Source organism: Nothobranchius furzeri, chromosome 7 (genome assembly GCF_043380555.1).
Source record: "Nothobranchius furzeri strain GRZ-AD chromosome 7, NfurGRZ-RIMD1, whole genome shotgun sequence".
NCBI classification, from domain to species: domain Eukaryota; kingdom Metazoa; phylum Chordata; class Actinopteri; order Cyprinodontiformes; family Nothobranchiidae; genus Nothobranchius; species Nothobranchius furzeri.
The window spans coordinates 47,937,389-47,946,912 of record NC_091747.1 but is presented as its reverse complement, the minus strand read 5'-3'; the positions used below and the strand labels follow the sequence as shown (position 1 = coordinate 47,946,912).

At 41.3% G+C, this 9,524-nt stretch overlaps 1 protein-coding gene across 2 annotated transcripts in view; it reads left to right on the top strand.

Annotated features, from left to right (window-relative positions):
* Positions 1-4,565: 4,565 nt before the first annotated feature.
* Positions 4,566-9,524, top strand: part of htr5ab (5-hydroxytryptamine (serotonin) receptor 5A, genome duplicate b) — a 29,577-nt gene continuing 24,618 nt past the window's right edge. The window contains exon 1 of one of the 2 annotated variants that reach the window (XM_054751502.2): positions 4,566-4,709. The gene's annotated coding sequence lies outside the window, so the exon portion shown is untranslated. The remainder of the gene's footprint in view (positions 4,710-9,524) is intronic. The other variant, XM_015954618.3, reaches the window with a different exon arrangement.

The following is a 9,524-nucleotide window of genomic DNA, read 5'->3' as shown; positions in this document are numbered from 1 at the left end:
AACCGTGGGGGGTGTGGGTGTACACTTTTGCTCAAAGACATCAGTTCAGTTCCTCAACTCGCTGTTTACCTCCTCTCTCCCTCCTCTCCTGTGGGTTGGATCCCGCACCTTTGTGCACCGGTGTGACGTCATCAGAAATCTGCTCGGTTCGGTAGCCGGACTCGGTTCCGTGTTTGAATTGTGTTTCTCTACCGCTCCGCATGGAAGCAGCAAAATAACGTTTAGCGCTCATAACAAGCGGATTATCAGCGCTCTGCTCATGAAACAGAAAACCTGCAGGCCTCTGTGAGTTAAAACATCCTGATACTGTTCAGGTGTAAACATTGTGCTCCATCCCTGTGTTTGAACTCAGAAGATGCTTCTTGATGCCACAGATATGTGATGATTTAGCTTGTTTCTTTATTTTACTCCAGAATGAGATTAAATTATTACTAAAGCAGTTCAATGTAGTTAAATTAGTCATTCAAAAGATTCTAACATGCTGCAGTGTGTGTGTGTGTGTGTGTTACACATATAGGACTGCATGAGACAGCATGGTTTCATCAAATCCATGCAGTCCTATATCTTGGCTGAAGTAATGGCTCAGCAAAATAACATATTTCATACATAATGACATCTCTGCAGTGTCTACGATAATGTTTTATCTTATCTTTGGTCTGGGAGGTGTAACTTATCATGATACTAGCCTTTTAAAACATGTTAAAGTTTTACAAGAGGAGATAAATGCATGAATTTAAAGTTCATGTTTGGAGACCAACCTTCACAGTTTGGAGGCTCACGCTGGTGAGGAGACACCATTAGTTCTAGTAACACCTGGGCACCCAAGGCCTGTTCTGACAGGATGGACGTTACGGGACCCTTAAGGATTCCAGTTGGATGATTGGAGGATGATTTAGGAGGATTGGAATGAACAAACTGATTTTTCAGTGGTGAAGGGTTAAATGAGTGAGCGAACCCACCACCAAGGATGAACTCTGCTAACTTAAAAAATCAGCTGCTCTAAATAAGCATGAAGGTCAGAGAGGAGCTCTGGGATGGACATGGATAAAAGAACTGTAATGTAGAGGTAAAGTAGGGCAGGGCCAACGTTAACAGCTGTCATACGGTCCATCTGAAATGTTTGACTGCATTAGTCTTGTGACAGGTTAGAGCACAGTCTCATGTTACAGTTTTGTCATGAGAACATTGAGATACCTCACACACTGATGGCATCTTAAAAATTTATTTTTTCTCAAAATAAAGAATAATTTTAACCACAATTGAAACTTACCATCCTAGAAAAACCTCGTCCAATCAATGTGCATGTCCTGTTCTCACTGATTGGATAGAAATCCCTCCTTCAAGCTGAGTGTGTGTGTATGTGTGTGTGCGCACACACACGAGCAAATTGTGAACTGGCGTTGTGATTTAGCACTACTTAGATGTAGCCATCCTTACACTGACAAAAATGTAACTAAGTAACTTTTACTTTGAGTACATTTTGTTTACGATACTTTTTACTTTTACTTAAGTAAAAATTTAGGCAAGTACTTTTACTTGTAATTGAGTAAAAAATTATCAAAGTATTGGTACTCGTACTTAAGTAGGAAATTTTAGTAGTCTTTCCACCTCTGCTTACGGCCCGTTTTTACATTAATTTTCAATATAGTTGCAGGCTGGAGCTCGGCAGTAACTCCCCACGTGATCATGACACATCCCTCTGTAGCACCAAGCCGAATTCACCATTTATTAAACAGACAATTACAGCAATATTATTCCCAAGTGAGGCAGAAAGAATGCCGCAAAATTCGTGTATCGCCATGCCGCCATGGCGCGTTTATAAGACACACAATTGCAGTAATATTATACTGATTTGCAGGGACGAAATTTTGATTTCAGAAGTGGGGGGGACACAGCAGGCTTGTGCGGATTTGGGGTGGGGGTGTTATGTAAAGACCCTTTGACACATCACATGCCCATCTCAATAATTTTTCCATCCTCAATATATATATATATATATATATATCAAAGTTAAAAAATGTACAACTCTATTATCATTAATATTTATTATCATTATTGAAGTGCAGTTTTGGCTGTTGACAATGGATAGGCCATTGTATTTATTGTTTTGGGTCTTTTTTTATTGTTTTTGGTGCAACATTTTCTAACAGGGAGTGAGATTCTTTTTTTTATTTAATTTTTGTTTGTTTTTTTATTCATTTAGAAGTTCTGGTTCTGGACATTTCAATGTTAAATGAAGGTTTATTTGTTGCATTTTAAAGGGTGTACTTGCATTATTATGATATATTAACATTATATTAGTGGTTATTTTGGTCTAGATAATGTTGACAATGATATCGTTTATCATCAACAATTTGTTGGACAAAATATCATCCAGCAAAATTTGTTACTTTGCCAGGCCTAGTCAAAAGTATAAAAAGTATTTATACATAAACGGTCCCTCCTGAGATCTGGCCGTTATTTCATTTGCTGTGTTAGAGGACATGCTGAACTAATGTTTTACACATGATCATCACCCTAACATTTGTCACAATGATCAATTTTATGTCTATCGTATCTTCATTATTTCAACCTCACCTGTGAGCCTCCAGCCTCTGCTCCATCTCCTCCAGGCTCTCGTCCTCCATCTCCTACAGCCTCTCCTGCTGTACCTTCACCGGTCTCTCCTCCTGCATCTCTGTCAGTCACCTGAAAAAAAGATGCATGAACTATAAACAGTGGGAGATTTTGGAATGGAACAAACAGAAATATTTACAGGATGGTTCTAGTATGATTCACAATTATTATTAATATAATGTGTAAATTATTCATTACCAATTTGAGTGTATAAAAACATATTAAATATGTTTTTTTCCCTTAAACGTGTTTAAACAGTTGTTGCATTTCAACACACAAAAAATAAATGGAAAAAATAAGATAAATCTAATGAAAAGAGTACATATTTGACATTAAGCTTAAAAAAATCTGTTGACGATGATACTGTTCATTTTTCAGAGCTTTTTAATGTGAACATATACATTGCAATAGATAAGTTTACAATAAAGTTAAATGATAAAAGTTTTGAAGTTACACTTCTACTACTACTAGTAATAATAATCATGATAATAGTAATAATAATAATAAATTATAATAATACGAATAAATTGTGTCTGAGGAGTCAGTTATGTGGAGATTAGTTTGTAAAAGTTAGTTTTGAGTATGTTTGTGAAGGAGGAGGTGAGTCTGAGCTTAATGCAGGGGTGTCACATGTTCCAACTTACGTTTTGACTTTGAAAGAAGTCTCTTATATCCACTTACGTTTCTTGACATGCTGCCGCCTGGCTGTGCATAACTACCAAAGACTCACAAATGAACACTTATTCAAATGTTATATAATGGAAGCTGAGCTGAGCTCTGATATTACACAGCGTCTATTTGACGATGTGACTCAGTACCGGTGTTCCCTAGCGGCTCCAAACTAGCAAAACAACGTGAGCACGTTCTGACTGCTTACAACTTGAGTGACAGCAGCAACAGCCAATAATACGTTAGCAAGTATCAGCAGAGCCAATAGATTAGCTTTTGGGTGGGTCTAATAGGAAACCGGTTTCCGTTTCGGTCCTAGTGCTCAATCAAATCCATTTAATGGAGCGAAATATTGTTTTTGGACGGAAAAAAGTGAAGGGGACCGAAACTGCCTTTTGAAAAAGTGGGGGGGACATGTCCCACCCGCCCCCCCCCCAAATTACGTCCCAGCTGATTTGCTGGCACAGTGTGTTTTGTAAAAGAGGCTCATGAAAGTTCACGTTATCTTTACAGGTGCATCGTTAAACATATTATACCAAATTTCTAATTATTTGGAGCTCACAGATTTTTGGAGATGTTCAGCACACGAACCGCAGTTGGTGTGAATGGCAGTCCTTCTGGCAGCCGCATGCACTCTGTGTGAGCAAGGGGTCTGCCTACCTGATACTTTTCTCGCCCTTTTATGAGTCAAAATCTCTGAATTTACTGTTAAACACATGTCCGTCGTCATGTAAGCAACAGCCAGCATTTTTCTAGGGGGTTGACTCTAACTAGCCTTTAGCTTATCAATCCAGTCAGAATAACAGTCTCCAATCAATCTCTTTCAAAGGGTTGTCTGCAGAGCCCCCACTTCAATATTATCACTCAAAGTTAATCACTCAGGAGTTTATATGAGTCTATTCACTTTCGTTCTCTCATTTTCCTTGGACAAAATAAAACGTCCCGCTGGATATTCCAGAGCCCAAGCGAGAGGAACTCGATTACAAGTTGTTCAGAGAACACAAATTGGATTTGAATTACTTTTCTGCGATTCATCAGGGTGGGAGGAGATGGGAGGAGAGGGGAGGAGGAGGAGGGGGGAGTTCCATAGGTGGGATCATTAATCAGAAAGCTGCGGGATTAGTCGCTAATTAGAGAGAAGGGAATCCTCCTGAGTTCGCTTTGTCGCTTTAGTGAACATTAAAACAAAAGATTTCGCCAAAAGCACAGAAAAAGACGCGCACAAGCCCCCTAAATAAAAAAAATGCATTGTTTAATTGGAGGCAGCCCCCCTCCTCCAGAACGCGGCGTGGTTCATTCCAGCGGCTCTGTGTCCTCGGAGCGAGGCGCGTCTCTCTCATCCGCACTGAGCCAGGCGCTTATGTCACTTGGCGCTGCTAAGTGAATGTCGATGGAGAGACCAAAACAGAAAGCACCGGGACCGGGTGAGTTTGTCTTTACCGGAGAGAGGAAAATAAATCTTTTAGGGGCTCAAAAGTGAGCGCATTCCCTCAGATGCGGTAATTATCTCATGTTTGCGCATGGTAAAGTTGTGATTCTGGAGTCCAACTCTAGTTACCAGCTGCAGTTTGACTAAAAATCTGCACTCAGTTATAAAAAAGTTATTAATTATCCCATTTGCATTTCGTTGCAACCGTCTTCGCGCCCTTCACTGCGTTATGATGTTTTTTGCGCAAATCAGAGGACACGTGCACACTTTCCCTCCTATTTCCTCAGCAAATGTCAGCCTCAGAGAAACCCCTTTGGAGGAAATTGTGCAACATCTGAGCAGACAACAGTTTCATTGCGAAGAGCTCTGCAATATAAACAGAAAGCCACTCACGCTGCTGGTTTTAATCACAAGCCTGGCTCTAACGTTGAGCTTGGACACAGAAATATGGAATGAAATGAGATGTCAAAGCTGCTATTTACCCGAGCCTGCAGCTGACAAAGAAACCCACGTGAAAAGTCAGCTATATCAGCAGGGAGGAGGCTGAAATGATGAGCAGAGGAAGTGGAAACAGAAGATTTTCAGAGTGATGGCAAATATTGTTTATTCTTCCTACTCCTGAATTTAGAACAGAGCAGCAAAGAGGAAGGAAATGAAGAAAATGGGCATTAATGTGAGTCTGGAAGCTATGGTATTAATGAGTGTGGATGTGTAAAACTCTGAAACAGCTGAAGTTGGTTTTCACATCTGTAGATTATAGTAAAACATATTGTTTTCCCACTGATCATATTTATGGCATAAGAGTCTCCAACCAGCTGCTTCTTAAGGCAGACTTTGAGGGGCTGTTTGCCCCTTTGGGGTCTTTTCTGTTCTTCACGTTTGCATGTTGCATGTTTTTCTGCACCGTTCTGTCTTGTGTGCTTGCCTTTTGCAGAGCAAGTCGCAGCCGCCTGTCGTGACGCCTTGCCCTGTAACGTCAGCAGAGTGACAAGGATGCTTTTCCTGAAAGCTGCACGTTTTATTGCCTCCTCCCCGGACAGCAGTCCGCTGACTTTCACGGCTATTTATTGGGCTTGTTAATGAGAGCGGGCTGAGCACAGAGCTCGTCGGTGTCTGCTGCGTTGGAGCCTGTGATTAGAGGGCACAGATTGTGATGTTAAGAGGCGCTGTCCCATGTCATTTCCATCCCAGTGACTGGGAGAGACGTGCTCCTTGCCGCTCGTACATGTCAGGACCTACTGATGATGTGAATCATAGTGAAATAATCAACCTGACGCAGCCTTTTGAGAGGATGAACTCAGGGTAAATGAGGACCTTCGCCAGGAGCATTGTTATATTTGAAGCTGTGTTGCAGTTTTTGCTGAAAAAAAATCTGGTTTTGTCTAATAATGAGATTATTTCCTTAATAATGAGCATCCATTGTAAGAATACAGGCAGCCAAAAAGTTGAAAAGGGAGTCAACCTCTGGTTGTTACACCTTTGGTGTTTGTGATAAATGAGACTCACTTGCTGTGGAGGGATTCTGTCCCACATTTCTTTGTAGAATTGATATAATTCAGCCATATTGAAGAGGTTTTCAGGATGAATGGTCTATTAAGGGTCAAAGGTCAGACGTTTTCCTTTAATGTTTTCTAGCAGAGAGCCATGATTTATGATTCCACCAATTACAGCAAATGGTCCTGAAGCAGCAAAGCAGTCCCAGCCCATCACACTCACAGGCATCATATATCAGGGCTTCCCCCAGCGCTTTATAAGCCTGGTGGCCCGCCAGGCTTTGCTTGGCCACCCGCCAGGCTGAGCGTCATGCCCCGCCCCCCTCCCCAACCCTACCGTGTCCGCTGACACGAGCGGCGCAACAAAACTAGAGCCCTCCATCAGCTGATACTAGTGAGAAACAGCAGCGGAATGTGTGCAACCCCCCCACCCTCACCATCACGAAGGAGCACTGCGGGACGGAGCGCGCGAACCCCCCCCCCCCCCCACCCCCACCCCCCACCCCACCCCGGCGGCCGAATCCGCCAGGCTTAACTCATTTTCTGGGGGAAACCCTGTAAATGTAGATGTGGACTGGTGCTGCCTATTCAATTCAAATTCAATTCAATTCAAAAATACTTTATTAATCCCAGAGGGAAATCCTATTGGAGCTGGCATCCAATAGCAGCCATCTTGGATAGGTCTCCATTCGCCTCAGTGAATTTAATTTTACTGAGGAAGGTGTTTACCCAATTAAAAAACACATTTTATTATGTTTTTTTCACAAAATCAGACACACATGGCATGATGATGTAAATATAAGTAAAAAAAAAATCCCAACAGATTAGTTAGAAAAGTCAATTGTACGTGATCTGATTTCAACACTGCACCAGTTGTCGCAAATGTAGGCTGCACGGCGAGTTGCTCACTTTGGCTCCAGTTGGGTTTGGAGAGTGAGGGAGCCATCCAATATGGCGACAACGCTGTTACGCTCTCCAGCGCCTAATGTTGCGTCTACGTATTTATGTCTATAATCCCACTGCCCCCACCGTGTCTGATAGTTGGTATTAGGTTTTTTGATCTGTTACTTTTGCACCAGATGGAATGAGAGACCGTACAGAAAGTTCAGGTCATTTGTGGCTTATTTTCTCCTTCAGAACGGGGCGTTATATGTTGCTTTTTTAGATCTTTTAGCTTACTTCATGTTGAGAGTCATTTCTTAATTTTTAAGGTCAGCTTGAATGTGGCTTGTGACATTCCCAAATATGGGGTTAATCACAGTTAAATAATGTTTCAGTAAGGGGGCTGTCACTTTTTTATTTGAACCAGGCTGGTTTGGATAACTTATTTCACCGCGCCTCATAAAAAACTCCATTTTGTATTTAAAGGTATAGCAATCGATGTTTCTGAATTTCAGGAAAGAACCACCCTCTCCATGTTGCGCAACACCCTCCCAGCGTCTGTTTACAAGTAGCTGCCGGCCGTAATGTGTAATAAGAGGCTCTAAAAATAGCATGCAGAACATTACCTCTCAAGCAGAAAACCGGCAACAGCGGCGTCTGTGGGGAGCGGACTGGACCGCGTTAGCCTCTTCCTGATTTCCATGAGAGTGCAGGGGTGCACAGAGTAAGCATGTGCAGGAAGTGAAAACTAACCCAGGATTGGCTTCACCAGAAATTGACATTTTTGCAGATCAATGGTTGACGTGATCCACCCGGAAGAAAAACATTGATTGCTATACCTTTAACTTAGTCAGATATTGAAATTAGTTTACTGAAGTCAAACATTTAAATGCACCAAAAATGCTAAAGCAGAAGAATTCTGTTAAGGGATGAATGCTTTTTCACAGCACTGTGACTGTGTTGAAAAAGGTCATGCTGATTGGGTTTGATCACCAGTTTTTGTCTCACAGCAGGTTTCTAGTCGTGCTGAGCTGAAAAAATCAGATCAGGAAGCATCAGCTGCAGATTTTCTTGTGCTTTAGGGTTTGATCATTAAAACACACAAACTTCTGATTGCATCTTGTTTTACTAATGAACTGAAACCAAGTTTGCGGACCAAATATGCGCTGTGCATCATCACTTTATGGTCACTGTTACTTTCTTCATTGTGCACAGTCTGATTTAATCATCATACATTTATGTTTGACAGATTTATTTATATTTAATATTTAAATTTCAGCATAAAAATGGACTTTTAAGTATTTAAAAGCCAGCAGCTTTCTTTAAACAGTATGTATAAATAATAAGTCATGATCAATTATTAAATTTAATGTCCAGTGGGATTTTTCCAGACATGCATATTGGAAAATATTTTCCAAAACAATGTGTTAAATCCTTACTGGCGTTCTGACTTTAATAGTGAACAGTTTAGTAAATATGTGATTACCCAGAAAGCCTTGTGTTAGCTGAACAGTTTACCACTGAAGCAATATGTAAAGATCCATGTTGAGCTAACAAACAGTCAGCTGGCAGGCAGCAGTGGCTCTCGTTGATTTGAAATTCATTGTTTTCACGGTGCCGAACACCACGCTGGGTAGACTTTAGAGCTCACCCAGTGTCTCTTGTGAATGTGTCGATACGGTTGGCATGTCGCATCTTTTCTTTCTTCCCTTGGTCTGAGACGGGGGCAGTCCTGCAGTATGGTACGAGAGAACATCTCTAAAAGAAATTTTAAAAAACAGATGCTTTTCTTAGCACCAGCTCCAAAGTCAACGTAAAATGTGCTCGTAAAATCTATTTCCTCATCAAATATGAAGATGTTCATAACAAAATGAGCACACAAAAAAAAAAAACCTGTTCATTTTGCTTCGTTCGTTTGATTTGAATGCAAATCAAAGCACAGCAGTGCGATGATGAAACTGAATATTTATGGTCTCTTCCTGAGCCGGGGATGTTGCAGAGTGCTCGTGGCTCTTTTTAACAACAGATGAAATTGCACTTGAAAGTTGTAGGCAGGTTGCTCAACGGCTGGAATGAGAGACTCGAGTGCATTTTACCTTTGTGAGCAAATCACTAAACTGCCTCTCTTGTCACTGACACAGTGATGCATGCAGGTGTGAAACAAGCGAGGAAAACTGCAAAACTACAAGTATTTCAATTCAACTCAATTCAAGTTTATTTATATTGCACCAAATCATGACATGAGTCTCAAGGTGTTACACCCCTGAAACAGGGGTGAAAGAATCACGAAAGTGATTTGTGAGCTGCTTCTCTCATGCAGTCGTTTCTTGCAATGAGGCGCGAGCGCGCCGTTTTCCCCCTAGTGGAAGGCTAAGTCACTACTAATCGATCACAGATAAGGCTTGTTAGTCGATGGCCGATACACAATTCACTCT